Here is a 15,855-nt window from a genome sequence, read left to right as displayed (position 1 = left end):
GAAAATTTAAAGAAAGACGAGATAATTGTGAATGTAAATATTGTGATTGTGAGCCAGCAGCCATACATATTACTTGACGTGGTATGGCATACGAGCATTTTCTAGATTTCATATACATAAGCCAGGATGCTACTTGATGAAAAGCTAGAGATGATGAAGATGATGGTCGTGATCAAATTTCAGATGAGAAATTGTGGGGGTTATTCATAATTAGAGTCCAGATATTAAAGCACTAATAGATTAGAATGCAAACCTACTGAATTAGGTAAAGTCTACTCTATCCTGCACAACGGTTATGCTATGAGCTTTGCGTAAACATTAGGGGTACGGCCCATCAGAGCACCTACATTTATGTTACTCTCGCTACATGTCGGAAGAACGGGCTAGTCGACTCTTAAGTAACTGTTGCTTGTTGTGTAAAGAGACCTAACATCTAGGTCATCGGCCACGACACTAACTAATAACCAAATTAGTTTACATTATAACCTATTACTGCCTAAAATTCCATTGTATGTTCATAATCATATCTTTACAATATATCGAAGAAAAATGAGAATGGATGTTCATTTTATTGTTATAAGAAATTCAGAACAGAAAAAGAAAAGAAGCGTAGTTTACTTAAAAGTTGTTCTCTTCGTAATAAACAACTAGGTAGATGTGCTTTATTTTTATTGGATAAATAACTCGCATTTTGGAGTAAAACTTTTTACTAATTTATGATGAGTGTATAATGTTTATTCGTGATTATTGTGACTGTATATTTCTATTTGAAATCAGATTACACTGACAAATTCGCAAAAAACAAATTTTAAAATGAACTCGTGATGCGATATGATTTGCTAGAACACAAGCGAATTAAATTGAAAGTCTGAGCAGACTGAGCTGAAAAGGAAATAGGATTATAATTACACGAGGCATACGCCATTAACTGCTTCAACTGACAAAATGCACTAATAAAACTATCTTGGAAGAAACACAAGGGGCATTAAAAAGGAATCTTAACAAAACTAAAACTGATCACGTAAAATTAAAATACTTTTCACTTTAATCTGTTTGTGATTTTCAATTAATGCTTGCCTTCTACTCCCACTTTTAAAGCGATGTGAGGTACCATATGTCCCAAAATTCCAATAGTTTTCGTGACTTGGGACAAATGTATAAAATTACGCATTGGTATGTTATTTGGTGCGCGCGGAACAAATCAAATATTTCTCTATGAATATTTTCAAAAGGTTTCGACTTCCTACTACTGTTCTACAAGAAACGGAAACAGCAATTTTCAGAGATTCACTCCAAATCATCTGTATAACTTAAAAGTTATTTGAATAAATAGAATCCATCGGAGGGGGTAGCTGACCGAAAAATAATGTATATTACAATATTTAAAAAATAATTGAAAATTAAATATATTTTTATTGTAATAGAAGATTAATCAGTAGGATGAACCCTTGTTTTTCCTTAGTATTAGGGCAGCTATCCTAAGTGTATTTTCTCCCTCAGTATGTTGCAAGATATTAATTATTTATGTATAGCCTATTTCACTTCTTGGGTATCATCACTTTATTATTCTGGGAAGGGCTGAGACACCAATATTGAAAAGCTGAGCACTACTGAATCTTTATTTCTTTACTGAGAAAGTAATTAAATTACATTATGTTTCGTATTTCTTTCTTTGTCGGGTTGAGTGATTCAGACGGTAGAGCGCTGGCTTTCTGACCCCTACTGACCCCGATGCTATTTGAAGGTGTTCAAATATGTCAGCCTTGTGTCTTTAGATTTACTGGCACCTCGGCGTCACTGAAAACCGTAAATCTAGTTAGTGGGGCGTAAATCCATTATTATCATTATTATTATTATTATTATTATTATTATTATTATTATTATTATTATTATTAACGTTACTAATGTATTTAATATGGTCAATTGAATCTTTCAGTAGGTTAAACTTTTGAACTGATCTTACTCGTTGAGGAAGAAACATCATTTACTGTTAGGATACATGAAAGGTAAATGAATATTATCCTTTTACTTATAATGTTAAATATGCGAATTATTTTTATATCTACGCGAGATATACAGATATTCCCGGCTGGGTCGGGGATTTTAACCTTAATTGGTTAATTCCTATCGCACGGGGGCTGGGCGTATGTGTTGACTTCATCATCATTTCATCCTCATCACGACGCGCAGGTCGCCTACGGGTGTCAAATAGAAAGACCTGCACCTGGCGAGCCGAACCCGTCCTGGGATATCCCGGCACTAAAAGCCATACGACATTTCATTTCATTTTCATATACAGATATTACATTTAATTTTACATTTTAATTAGAAATAGATACAGTTGAGAAATTCATATAGTAATCTATTCGTAACAATGATTTCTTAGAATTATTAATGAACCCTTTAAGGGAATGATGGCAAGTTGCCGTAACGTTGTTACTGACAGAGATATCTGTTTCCAAAATTTGGCGGCAAAAACGGGAATTGTTCCCCTCGCTCCAAACATCAGACCCACTATGTCGATAATCTCTAGCTGGTATTAATGTCTGTAGTAGGTAATTATTGAGAAGTAAATATTTCTTTTCTCGAGGTTGACATATGAGGGCTGCGACTTACGGCTTTCCAAACGGACAGTTGGGTTGATGATGTAGCCTCTCTTCTTATATTTGAAGGCAATGATGTCGATCCTTCTGTGGCTTGCGTTGTCTGCCAAGCCATAGACCTGTTCAAATACCTGGAAACCATGGTCTTTCAGTGTTGTCGCAACTAACGTTCGGATGTTATGATGACCCAAATTTATTAGTAACTACTTTCGGAGTTATGGTACTCTGCATCATGAAGGTGTGTTTGACATACTTGACACAGGTGCTGTTATATCACTTTCTTAGTATCCTTTACAGCAGTGACTGTATTCAATCTTCTTCTACTGTGGCACCACAGCCTTATAGCCTTAGCCTCGTCAAGGTCATTATTCCATCCATCTCTTCTGGATGCCTCTCTCCCCATATTTCACTCCCAGAACATGCATATCTGCCTTTACATGATCTAACCTTCCCTTTCTTCCACATCGATAGGATTTCTGGAAGTTGTTTTTCACATAATGATCTTTTTCCTTTCTAATACGTGCCCTGCTCATCCCGGTGTATGCATTTTTACAAAAGAGACTACGTCAGATTTATAATTATTCCAATTCTCAGTTATGTTATGGCCTCCAAGTTCTGTGTCCATACTCATGTCGAAAGATCTTCCTTGACACTTTCCTCCTAGATATGTTTTCTTCATTCTTATTTGTCAACATCCATGCATCAGAAACATAAACAAGAACTGGTCTCAACATTGTCTTCTAGAGATTACATTCTTTGTTTGTAACAGGGCGAGTTTTCTATAACTGTTGCACTCTACAGTAACATTATATGTTTATGAAAACACAACACACCTGATATATAACATAACATTGTGGTGACAGTAAACAGTTGTATGTCATGTGATTGTAACACTGTAACATAGACAAAATATGTTATTTCTGAAAATATTCATAGTATTTCAAATTGTCCAGTTAAAATCTTGTTGTAATTACTTCATTTACAAAGGAAAAACTGATATACACGTTACATAACTAAACATTTGACATAGGCTACGACCTATTGCTTATTCACTACTTACTCTTTGCTTTGACACAGGTCAAAAGGCGGTATACAATTAACAATTTTCAATAAAAAACTTTCAATGCTTCAATTGGACAAGGCCCTATGTAAAGATTAGGATGTACTGGAGATACATCAACACGCTTCGGACGCATACGTAAAGGAATCCAGTCACCATGAAAACACTGAAAAAAATAGTTATGCCTTTTGAAGTATCCTGGTATTCTAAAACAGTCATCAACTTGGTTTCCAAATGGAATGATTTTGTAGAATACTCCTTTAATTTTAAAAAAATCACTATGTTGGTAGTAAACAGCTTTTGTCTGCAAATTATATTATAGGTCTATAATCTGCGGGAACATTAACTTATCTTCTTTTATCCAACTTCTTCTCAATTGTCGTATGGACGTAATTGACTTTCGTCTATGTATGTTCCGAAGTATAGGTGGTCTACTTTTCTTCAATAAAATTATTATTTATAATAATAATAATAATAATAATAATAATAATAATAATAATAATAATAATAATAATAATAATAATAATGTTATTGGTTTTACGTTTAACGGTTTTTGGAGACGCCGAGGTGCCGCAATTTAGTCCCGTAGGATTTCTTTTACGTGCCAGTAAATATGCCTACACGAGGCTGACATATGTGAGCACCTTAAAATACCACCGGACTTAGCCAGGATCGAACCTGCCCAGTTGGGGTCACAAGGCCAGCGCCTCAGCCGTCTGAGCCACTCACCCCGGAAAATGATCATTTCTGATAGACTACTTACTGTACTGTAATTCGAGGACCGCATTTGACAATGTGATATATCGTCTTTGCACCTCGAAATTCAATGGCAATACTGAGGGGAAAATACTGACCCGCAGCACATGTATCAGTTAGAACGAAAATTCGTTGATTTAATTCATGCAATACTGAATGTTAGATGACAGAACCTTTCTGTTCAGAGTTCTGAGCTGAAATATTATAACACAGGGGTTTTTCTAAGCGCAACGACGATGTATTGATACCAACATCCGTCGCTTTAAATAATGTTTTTCCTACCTACTTCTGTCTGCAGCCTGTAGCAAGGACTTTTTTGGTTACAATAATCCAATAAAAGGGGAACTGTTGTTTCATTGCATACGAATAATTACATCCACCACGACGATAAACTGGGACAAGGGGCAAACAACTTATATTAATGAAATATCCCTCATGGTTGACCCTAGACTAGATATTAAATTACCGGGCGAGTTGGCTGTGCTGTTAGAGGTGCGCAGTTGTGAGCTTCCATCAGGGATCCGGGAGTTAGAACCCCACTGTCGTCAGATCTGAAGAAGGTTTTTCCTTGTTTTCCCAATTTCCCATCAGGCAAATGCTGGTTGGGGCCAGGCCACGCCGCTTCCTTCCCACTCCTTCGCCTCTCCTCTCCCACCGTTGCCATAAGACCTATCTGAGTCAGTGCAACGTAAAGCAGATTGTAAAAAGTTATACTAAATTCAATATATAGTTTGATACTAAATCGCTGCCTACTGTTCTTGTGACTGCGGGATCGAATTACTATACAATCGGTTGGTACGTAAGAGTGATTAAATTTAGAATATAATTACTGACTCTATAATTAAAAGAATTTCGACTCAAAAGCCTGATTTCGCTAATTATATCTCCCGTGAATTATTTTATAATAATTGTCTAGGCTGTTAGTAGAAAAACTCACGATATTATAAGAATGTTAAAACGTTTCAGATAGAGTGTGCACTCCTCCCAAGGCCTCTGAATATGAGAGCAGAGATTGAGGATCATACAGCACCATCGTTTCAACTGAATTGTGTCAGAATGCACTCTTTGATTTTTTCTATCCGAACATCCATTTCTCTTCCGATTACGAATGTACTAAGATTGTGAATCTATTTTCTCATCATTCATGGACATTACTATTATTTTGCCCTTTACCTTTTCTTCTTAGAAGTGTTGAATTCCCGAACATTTCCCTTGTAAAGTTACTAAATTCAGTTATTTCTTATGCACTATTTATGTGAGATATAAACTTACTATAAACCATGTAGATAAGATATAAATTGAAACTAAAATTAATCTTTAATATTATTATTTAATAGAAAACATATAACTTGAACCTAAGACTTATTTTCTTTACCTAAATTTTAATAATGAGGAAAATTCATTCAAAATTTGAAAAATACTTTTGTATCCAAGAAATTTTCAGAAAATAATATTTTAATATTAAAAATAATCAGTCGTTCTAGGCATAAGACCGTTGTTCATCTTGTAACGGATACCTCAAACCTATGTTCGTAATAGGCTTACACTGAGTCATTTCCAAAACACTCCTTGAACTCAATACTTGAATGGTCAACACAAACCAACTTTTCACATTTCTTACAATATTTTGAGGGTTATTTTTCTTTGTTGCGGGGGCAAATTAATCATTTTCCTAATGATATATTCCTTTCTCGTTGCTTGGAACGTTCTGGTGTCATCACTCCGTTGATTCCTGATGACGATTCAGCCCTCCAGTAGAATATGTGCCGCAAAGAATTGGCAGCCCATGAAGTTACCTACTACCTTTCGGATCAGAGGGTTTGGAATCACTCTTCCGTGTATGGTTTCCACGAATATGCTCTATGTACACATTTGTTGGTGAAACCATAATATTTACAATAATATTGTTTTATTTATGAACAGCTCGAAATGAGTAGTGTACGCAAAAATGTCCAGGAGGAACATAGTCCAAAACGTTGCTTCCAAAATGGATTATATAAACATTTGTGTCGCGTGTGGGACTTGTGGCTGATTTAGAGCAAATTGTAGTTGAGGCCAGTCATGGGGTGTAATGTATGATTTGATGTGTTACGATATTGAACGGAGATACTTTTACTTTGCTGGCATCTTTATGCATTTGTTAATCCGGTAGAATATTTTCTATGCAAAGTTTGTTAGTCAGGTAAGCTACTTCTAGTTTAGAGTTTGTGTTATGTTTTAATGAGCAGTCTGCAACTATATGAGAATGTTCTAGATGTCATGCTGTTCATGTTGTGCTATAAGTGCTGGATGAATCGCCATATGCTGACGTGATGTGTGGCGCCCGAATTCTTCTGTAATTTCATAATTCATTCCTTTCCTTGCACACAACTGAAAATGAAAAACGTCGATGAATTGTGATTCTGATATGATTACGCTTGTGTTTTAACGTTTACACCTTTTTACATATTCTTGTTAAAATTACACATTTGATATATTTGTGAAGAATGTAGGATTTTTGTACATATCTAGGCGATTATTAAAACAAATTGAACATTGTGCCAGCTCTTTTAATTTTCAGGTATTCTTAAAATAATTGGCAAATTACATATCCTGCAGAAAATATTTCGATTGCCAACGTTGGCTTTAAAAACCTTTTAAAATTCGAATTTTTAAGTCTTTGTATAATACAGTAAGTCCGAGTGACTAAACTGCATACAAAAATCTGGGATGGCTAGGTACGTTTTCTTTTCATTGGTTAGAGTTTCTAACAAATTTCAGGTAATCTTGAAACGAAATATATGTTATTTAAGCTCTCTATTTCTTCATTAGTGACGAACAAGAAGCGTTCCTGAAATATATTTCACCCAACAAGTTTTACGTTTTGAAATATACACCGGTGACTTGCTGCGATGCTGAAAGATCCTTATCAGTCTATTAGAGAATTTTATCTGATGAGCGCCAAAAACATGGAGAATTACTTGGTGACACACCTCACATCACGATAAAAAGGTTATCGTAGTGTTTGTGTTACTTAATAGGTGTTTAAGGACAAATTCTGTATTAACATTTTTTTAGTAACATTTAATTGTTTCATTTTTCGGATCATGCATGAGGACAACAGAGAATTAGCTACAACAATACATTGTGTAATACACTCCGCGATTTACAATGCGTAACATTGTAAAACAATATTTGAAGTATTTTGATTATATAATACTGTCAATATTAGAAAGCAGTAAAACATATTAATTATCCAACGCAACAACGATTACTTTGTCATAAAATTTGGAGGTATTTAAAAAAATTTAATGTCTCATTTGATTAGTCATAATAAAATTAATATTCGAACATTTTTGGTAAATTTAGTACATTAACACTATTACACATTTTAGTAATATTAACATATTTTATGGCCGGGCTGAGTGGCTCAGACGGTTGAGGCGCTGGCTTACTGACCCCAACTTGGCAGGTTCGATCCTGGCTCAGTCCGGTGGTATTTGAAAGTGCTCAAATACGTCAGCCTTGTGTCGCTAGATTTACTGGCACGTAAAATAACTACTGCGGGACTAAATTCCGGCACCTCGGCGTCTCCGAAGACCTTAAAATAGTAGTTAGTGGGACGTAAAGCAAATAACATTATTTTTATTACATATTTTATGACATATTTTACTGTAATTTACTACATTTTCATGAAATTTCGAACTTTCATATTACATAAAAATACGGGCCCTAGTGATGATTCATGACCATTTTATGAAATTTAGAACGAAACCATTCAACAGTATTAATGTCCGACTCCATGGCTACATGGTTAGAGTGCTGGTCTTAGGTCACAGGGGTCCAGGGTTCGATTCCAAGTAAGGCCGGGAATTTAAACTATTATTGGTTAATTTCTCTGGCACGGGGCTGGGTGTATGTGTTGTCTTCATCAACATTTCATCCTCATCACGACGCACAGGTCGCCTACGGGTGTCAAATCAAAAGACCTGCACCTGGCGAGCCGAACCCGTCATGGGATCTCCCGGCACTAAAAGCCATACGACATTTAATTTTTCAACAGTATTAATTGTTCATTAATGAACTTGCAGTGTTGTCTCCTACAAATTCCACACCTCTTGAGAAAAACGAGAGGGAATCTGTCTTCTATGATCGCGTTTTGGACGGCCTGCCATATATGTACGCTTCATATAATCGGCAAGATACAAATCTAAATCATCATACAACATATCAAAAATCCTCATGTACGTGGATGAAGGGAATCGCGATTAACAATCTCTTATTAACCAATTCGAGAAGTTTATTTTGCACAGCATCCATGTTATCTAGACGGCCCCGCGGTGTAGGGGTAGCGTGCCTCCCGATTATCGGGACGCCCCGGGTTTGATTCCTGGCCAGGTCAGGGATTTTTTGCCTGTAACTGAGGGCTGGTTCGAGGTCCACTCAGCCTACGTGATTACAATTGAGGAGCTATCTGACGGTGAGATGGCGGCCCAGATCTATAGAACTAAGAATAACGGCCGTGAGGGTTCGCCGTGCTGACCACATGATACCTCGTAAACTCCATTCCTTCGGGCTGAGCTGCGGACGCTTGGTTCGCCAAGACCCTTCGGGGCTGTTGCGACATGAGGTTTGTTTTTATCCATATTATCCAAATCAACGTCCATACAGTACGAACACTGGTTGGGCTGAGCTCATGACGTAGTCTGATGGAAATAGATTAGAAGTTATGATATACGTATACATGTCTCCAGTTCTTATTTGAATTAAACAAAATAGCAATGTAATAACTTCTTTGTAAACTTGTTTATATAATGTTATTGGCTTTACGTCCCACTAACTACTTTTACGGTTTTCGGAGACGCCGAGGTGCCGGAATTTAGTCCCGGAGGAGTTGTTCTACGTGCCAGTAAATTTACCGACACGAGACTGACGTATTTGAGTACCTTCATATACCACCGGACTGAGCTAGGATCGAACCTACCACGTTGGGTTGGTTCAGAAGGCCAGCGCCTCAACCGTCTGAGCCACTCAGTCCGGCTGTTGTAAAATTGACCATGGATCGTGAGCAGTAGCAAATACTGTTACGGGGCGGTGTTGGATGTATCATCTCTCCATTATTTGTCAGACCGACTCAAGTGTTCAATGTTCCATTATTATTATTATTATTATTATTATTATTATTATTATTATTATTATTATTATTATTATTATTATTATTATTATTAGGCAATAATAGGTTTGAATGCAAACAAATTTCGTTATTAAGAAGTTCTAAATATAATCCTATCAGAGTTTTCTCTGCTTAAATAGAAGAGGATAAATTATTTACCCCTCAGCATTTTATGGAATGGACTCCTTGTTCCTGGATCTTGCAAGTTTCTTACATTTGATGGGTGGCATCAATTTTGTTTACTCATGGTTCTTCTAAATTGTTCCTCTATGCCACATTTACTAACATTTCTTCATTTATTGTCTGGAATAGGAAGCACAATTCGTGAAGGCGTTTAATTTGTTCATACTTCCGAACTTGATCTATCTTCATTGCCTACTTTCCTCACTTCAGTATCCATAGTACTGGTTTCATGTCACCTTTCTTGTTTATTGTGTTACTCAAATCATAACCTATGATACAAGTCGAAATGCACAAGATTATTTCTACAAGTAGCCAATCTCTTCAAAAGGTTATGAGGGTTTATAGGGGCTGTAGTATTGATGAAAATGAGAGTGTATATAAGCCTCTGGTAAGACCCCAACATGAGTATGGTTCCAGTGTGTGGGACCCACACCAGGATTACTTGATTCGAGAACTGGAAAGAATCCAAAGAAAAACACCTCGGTTTGTTCTGGATGATACCCGACAAAAGATTACCGTTACGAAAATTTTGCGAAGTTTCGGCTGGGGAAACTTGGGAAAGGGGGAGACGAGCTGCTCGACAAAGTTTTATGTTCCGAGCTGTCAGTGGAGAGTTGGCGTGGAATGACATTAGTAGATAAATACATTTTTATGTATTTTTAAGTAGGAAAGATCACAGCATGAAGATTAACTTGTAATTCAAGAGAGAAAATTGGGACCCATATTCGTTTATAAGAAGAGGAGTTAAGGATTGTAATAATTTACCGAGGAAAATTTCAATAAATTCCCTAGTTATGTGCAATTTTTTAAATAGTCTAGGAAAACAACAGATGGGGAATCTGTCACGTGGGCGACTGCCCTAAATGCAGATCAGTGGTGATTGGTCCTTCTACACACTGATTTAATGTACATGAATCTGCCCTGTACTATTTTTGTTCTCTTATTGTGTGGGAATCTATTACTTATGCTTTAACTATACCAGTGAATTTGGTTTAAATTGCATGAATAGTCAGTCCCTAGTAACGATTTTGAGAATTACAATTTCACGACGGTGGATATTTAAGTATGGCTTTGATCTCTTTTAGGACATTTACATAGTTGGACATTTGTCCTAGGTGGGCACTCTTTTGCCACATTTTTACCCTGGACACTTTCCTAGGTGACACTTAAACGTAAAAAATGTTTAAAAAGGAGTGTAAATTTTTAGAAGATATTGCTCTGACACACCTTGGGAATAATGACAAGAATACTTGGAATATTCTTAGAAGTCATACTGTAACTTTATGTAGTGAAGTGTTATACGCCAAAGCTGACATCTGAAATGTTTTTCCCGGTATTTTTTGGAACCAGATCTTATTATGACAAGGTCTAAGTGGGCAATCAGATGAGCAAACATGGACATAGTAACTTCCATTTGACACTAAGAGATTTGGACATTTGTCATTGCATTTACCCTTGGACCTTTTAAACAACAATGAAATAATGTAAAGAGTTATTGTTTTCATTTTTATAGTTCGCCTACAATTATTTTAGTAATGATCCTTATTTTGGCGTATTTATAATTGAAATTACAAATTCGTCCATTATCATTTAAAATTTAAAATTGTTCCCCAGAAGTCTGCAATGACGTTCCGTTTGGCGATTATTTATCAGAACATTGTTTTAAAAGATCCAGAGATACTGATGTTTCTCCACGAGGTCTAGATCCACCTAAAGATCTTGTGATTGGGAAAGCACTATACAAATTAAAACTCACTAAATCTAAAATCTTCTGACTTGTATTTTTATTATTTAACAATAAGTGACTCGGTACATTTCGGTTTGATGTATATGACGTGTTACGGCTATGGAGGCAAGATCTGCCTTTGGGAGACGTGTGGGTTCTAACCCCACCATTGACTCTTCTGAGAATGGTTTTCTGTGGCTTCCTATTTTCATCTACAGGCAAATACCGGAGCAATTCCTATCCATTAGTCCACAGCCGATTCTTTCCCCCAACTTATCCAATTTCATTCACCATCATCCATTTCATCTTCAGAAGCTTCTCAACTGAAGTTGTCGTCAGGAAGGTCATCCGTCCGTAAAACATGCAATATAAACACATCTCACCTCATCCTCGACCCTGTGTCAAGAAGCGGAGCTAAAGAGTAGACATATATATGCTTATTTCGTGATCGGATGTTAACTTACTCTGTTTCACTGCCTATCCATTTTTGTTTTTCTTGTGTTTAACTCTCTTAATTTTTCTACCTAACTATGATTTAAAATCTAACGGGTTTTTTCTCAAACTTAGAGATTTATGCTCACCAAGTTACCAAATTGCATTGTGCGTTGAAGTGGTTCAGAGAATAGTTGAAATTATTTTGTTATTATAATTTAAAAATAGAAATATGTCCTTACAAATATTCATTTTTAAACAAAGTAAATTTACAGGACATTAAACACATCTAATTATATAACATTCTAACAGAGACATGGTTATTTGAATTATGTATTTGTTGTGTGTATTAGTAATTCACATAGCCATTCTAAATTTGTGTAAAGTTAGTTACAAGTAGGCTGTAACTAAATGCCAGAAAACTTAAATTAATCAATTAGCATAATATAATCGAAATAATAACTAAGAAGAATACATATCAACACTCAAGATACATTTTATACTGACAATAAATTAAAACTTGGTATCTAATATATATCAGTTGTATAGTGCAAAATGTGACCTAGTGATATAATGTACTTGCTCAAGAAATGCACTTGAACCTTCCATCACATGATTACAAAAATTAGACTTTGAATATTTTCTTCTAATTTATCAATGTATAACGTTATATTTTTCAAGACTGAATTAAAAAACCTTTTCAAACAACGATGGGTTTAAGGCTGAGAGGGTACGTAACGACTTGGACATCAATAAATGTTTTTAGGTAATGTGACTTGGTAACGTTTTACTCCTTTAAGTGCTTACTAAACAAAAGAAGTTAAGGTGTTTGAATACATTCGTTTAGTAATACACAGGAGGAATAGAAAAAGCAATCATTTTGTCACATACATTTTCATATTTAGTGTCATTTTATATTAAGCAATACTCTTTTACTTCAAAAAACGAGCTTATTACTAAAAAAAAGCTAAGTTATAATACAATTTCAGTCAAGTTTAAACGAACATATCTGTCAAAATATAATTCTTCTAACATATTGTTCTGAAAGTAACTAGTACTAATACTAAAACAAACAGAAGCACTGAACGTTTTGAAAGAAAACTCCTAATCAGAACATTCTGAGAAATTTAACGGTTCTTCCTTGTTGGTGTAAACTGTTAATGACTTGTACCATCCATGGAATTCTGCTAGTATAACTTCGGTAGCGCATAACCGAAGCAGACGTTTCTTTTTGAAAGCAGAAATAGATAACTGGGTGTTGTATAAAGCAGGAAACTCTGCCGGAATACTTGGAGGACAACCTCGACGAGTAGTTCGAATACGTCTAAATTCAGGGCCTTCACGATTGTGCTTATATGAAATAATACCTAAAACAGTAGCATAATTATTTATATGGTACTTCCACCCAGTTGTATGTTGTTGTTAGTTTCTTTTAATGCATGTGTCAAAATTCCCGACTCATAGCCTTCACTTTCTATTACTTTTAACGTTAATCCAAGCACGACATACTGAAATAAACTCTCATAAAATCTTTCAATAATAGCTCATTGAAAGTCACCAATGCCAACCTCAAAACTTTATCTGAGATGTGCCATTCACATGTAAATGCGACTGAAGTTTCTTGGTCAGAAGTATTTGCAAGTTGATCTGTCATATAAAAATGACTGATTTGGCTCAGTCGATTTATACTGAGCAATATTCGGACCTGGAGAGAATAGGGACATTTTATTCCTAATCTACTGATTGCGATGCTGGTTTGGGCAATTTTCTAGGTATAGTTGTACCCCTTATTAGGCAGGTGAAAATTTAATCTAACTATTTGCCAGTTATTGACCTGGTAATTTTTTGCACTATACCCACGATGTATAACTAGGAATGTATTTTTTTAAAACATTTCAGAAACATTAATTTAATAAAATTCACTTAGATCATTGAATAAGTAGTAAGTAGCATCTGAGGCTTATTTTCTCAGCTGTAGGCAAGCAGTTGAGTAGAATCGTCTATGCCTGAGATTTAACCACCCTCAGGTTTTTTAGTAACATGCTACCTGATAATCTTTACGACTTATGAAGAGAAAGCTTAAACGGGAAATTCTGAACGCACTAGAACTTCGCATTCTATTATATTTTTCTGAACTGTTATTAATACTATATTTCAAGCAAGATATTTGTTTCTCAGGAGAATGATTAAATATAGGCTACATTCTGTGTAATCATAGAGATTTTCACGTGTTGTAGAATAATTTTCCATCAGTATTTAGTCTAGAGGTTTTGGGGAAACCATAATTAACAAGGTGAAAGCGAGAAAATATGGCACTTCAGGACTATAACCTGAATTCTCCACTCTCTGAAAGGGAATGGCCATCAAGTTCAGCAGAAAGTTCAATGCTTGAGACAATTTCAGTTCAGCCCTTGATGTTGAATAGCTTTCGTGATTTAATTTTTCTTTTACGTTTCTCATTTTGGATTAAAAAAATGAAAGATTTCGTTAAATCATCTTTCTTCTGCATTTACAGACATTTCTAATTTTACTAATTTTAAGACATTTGCTGGACAACATAACTGAAGTTCCAGAATATTAAAATGTGTTACTCAACGTCGTATTTTATTAAAGGGCCTGGTGTGCTGCAAGGGAATGTAGAATATAGGAAATCGTTGCCAATGGCAAGCATGTGTTAACGGCAAATGCGGTCAAATATTTCTCCCCACTTCCACACAGACGGAACCGATAGTTTGTTCATTCCATACGAACGGAATGGACTGGCTTTGTCTCGAATATTACTCTTAAGAAAGGTCTTTCAGCTTAAAGATCTTTTGTAAAATTTTGATTTTTCAAAACATATTTATATATTTCTTAAAAGGATTACTACTGTCAATAAGTGTAGAGCCTCCGTGGCTCACGCGACAGCACGTCGGCCTCTCACCTCTGGACTCCGTGGTTCAAATCCCGATCACTCCATGTGAGATTTGTGCTGGACAAAGCGGAGACGGGGCAGGTTTTTCCCGGGTACTCCGGTTTTCCCTGTCATCCTTCATTCCAGCAACACTCATTTAATTTCATTTCATTTCATTTCTCAGTCACTAATCATTGCCCAATAGGAGTGCGACAGACTTCGGCAGCCGGCATGTTTCCTATCCTCGCCTCACATTCATTGTATCCCTGACCCGGTCACATGACTGGAAACAGGCTGTAGATTTTTACTACAGTCAATAAGTGTGTGGACTGGCGCCTGGAGTGTAGACAACACAGTATACACCTGTGTACATACTGCAGTCAATATGTTCGTGGACTGGCGCTAACGGTTAAAAGATCACACAGTATTTTGACTTGTCTTTTCGCGTCCTCTTCCAGTCGTGGTGATCCGGGAGATTTCCACTTGATCATCTCAAACGTTTGGCTAGCGGATTTGCCTAATTTTTGGCATAACTTGAAATTTGCCCGTTGCTCAACCACGACATTCTCAAGATCTGCCGCTGACATTCAACTATCCTTCACAACAGAGACCGTAGTTTCGCTTATACTGTATGCTAGCAGCTGCAAACTCTGCGCTGTAGTGCACAACAGCGACACTAGACAGCTATTCTACGAACTTACTGGCTCTATTACGTACTTTATTAATATATTTTCTTACATTCACCAAAATATTCTACTAGTAAATTAAAATTTGAACTTTGTGTAGGGGCGTGATTAGTGTAGTGGTTTTTCCACCCGGAAAGACGAGGTTCGAATCATAATCAATCAGTGATGGGAATTTCAATCAGAAAACTCGCATTGCGTCGGGAAATGTATCCGGTTTTAATTTCCTACCATAATCAGAATGAATCTGAGTTTTATTAGTGACCCCATAAATGAACGTGTTTCTCTGAAGGATAATTATTTCACAAATGAATGAATAACGCTGGTCGCTGTAGTAAAAACTCTCCGCCTCCTAAGATATTGAAGT

At 36.0% G+C, this 15,855-nt stretch overlaps 1 protein-coding gene across 1 annotated transcript in view; it reads left to right on the top strand.

Moving 5' to 3' along the window:
- Positions 1-15,855, top strand: part of LOC136857261 (runt-related transcription factor 2-like) — a 324,877-nt gene that overhangs the window by 3,145 nt on the left and 305,877 nt on the right. The gene's annotated exons all lie outside the window — the stretch shown is intronic.

This window comes from Anabrus simplex, chromosome 1 (assembly GCF_040414725.1).
Source record: "Anabrus simplex isolate iqAnaSimp1 chromosome 1, ASM4041472v1, whole genome shotgun sequence".
Taxonomy (NCBI): domain Eukaryota; kingdom Metazoa; phylum Arthropoda; class Insecta; order Orthoptera; family Tettigoniidae; genus Anabrus; species Anabrus simplex.
Note: the sequence above shows the minus strand (reverse complement) of the source record. Positions and strands in the feature narration are given on the sequence as shown.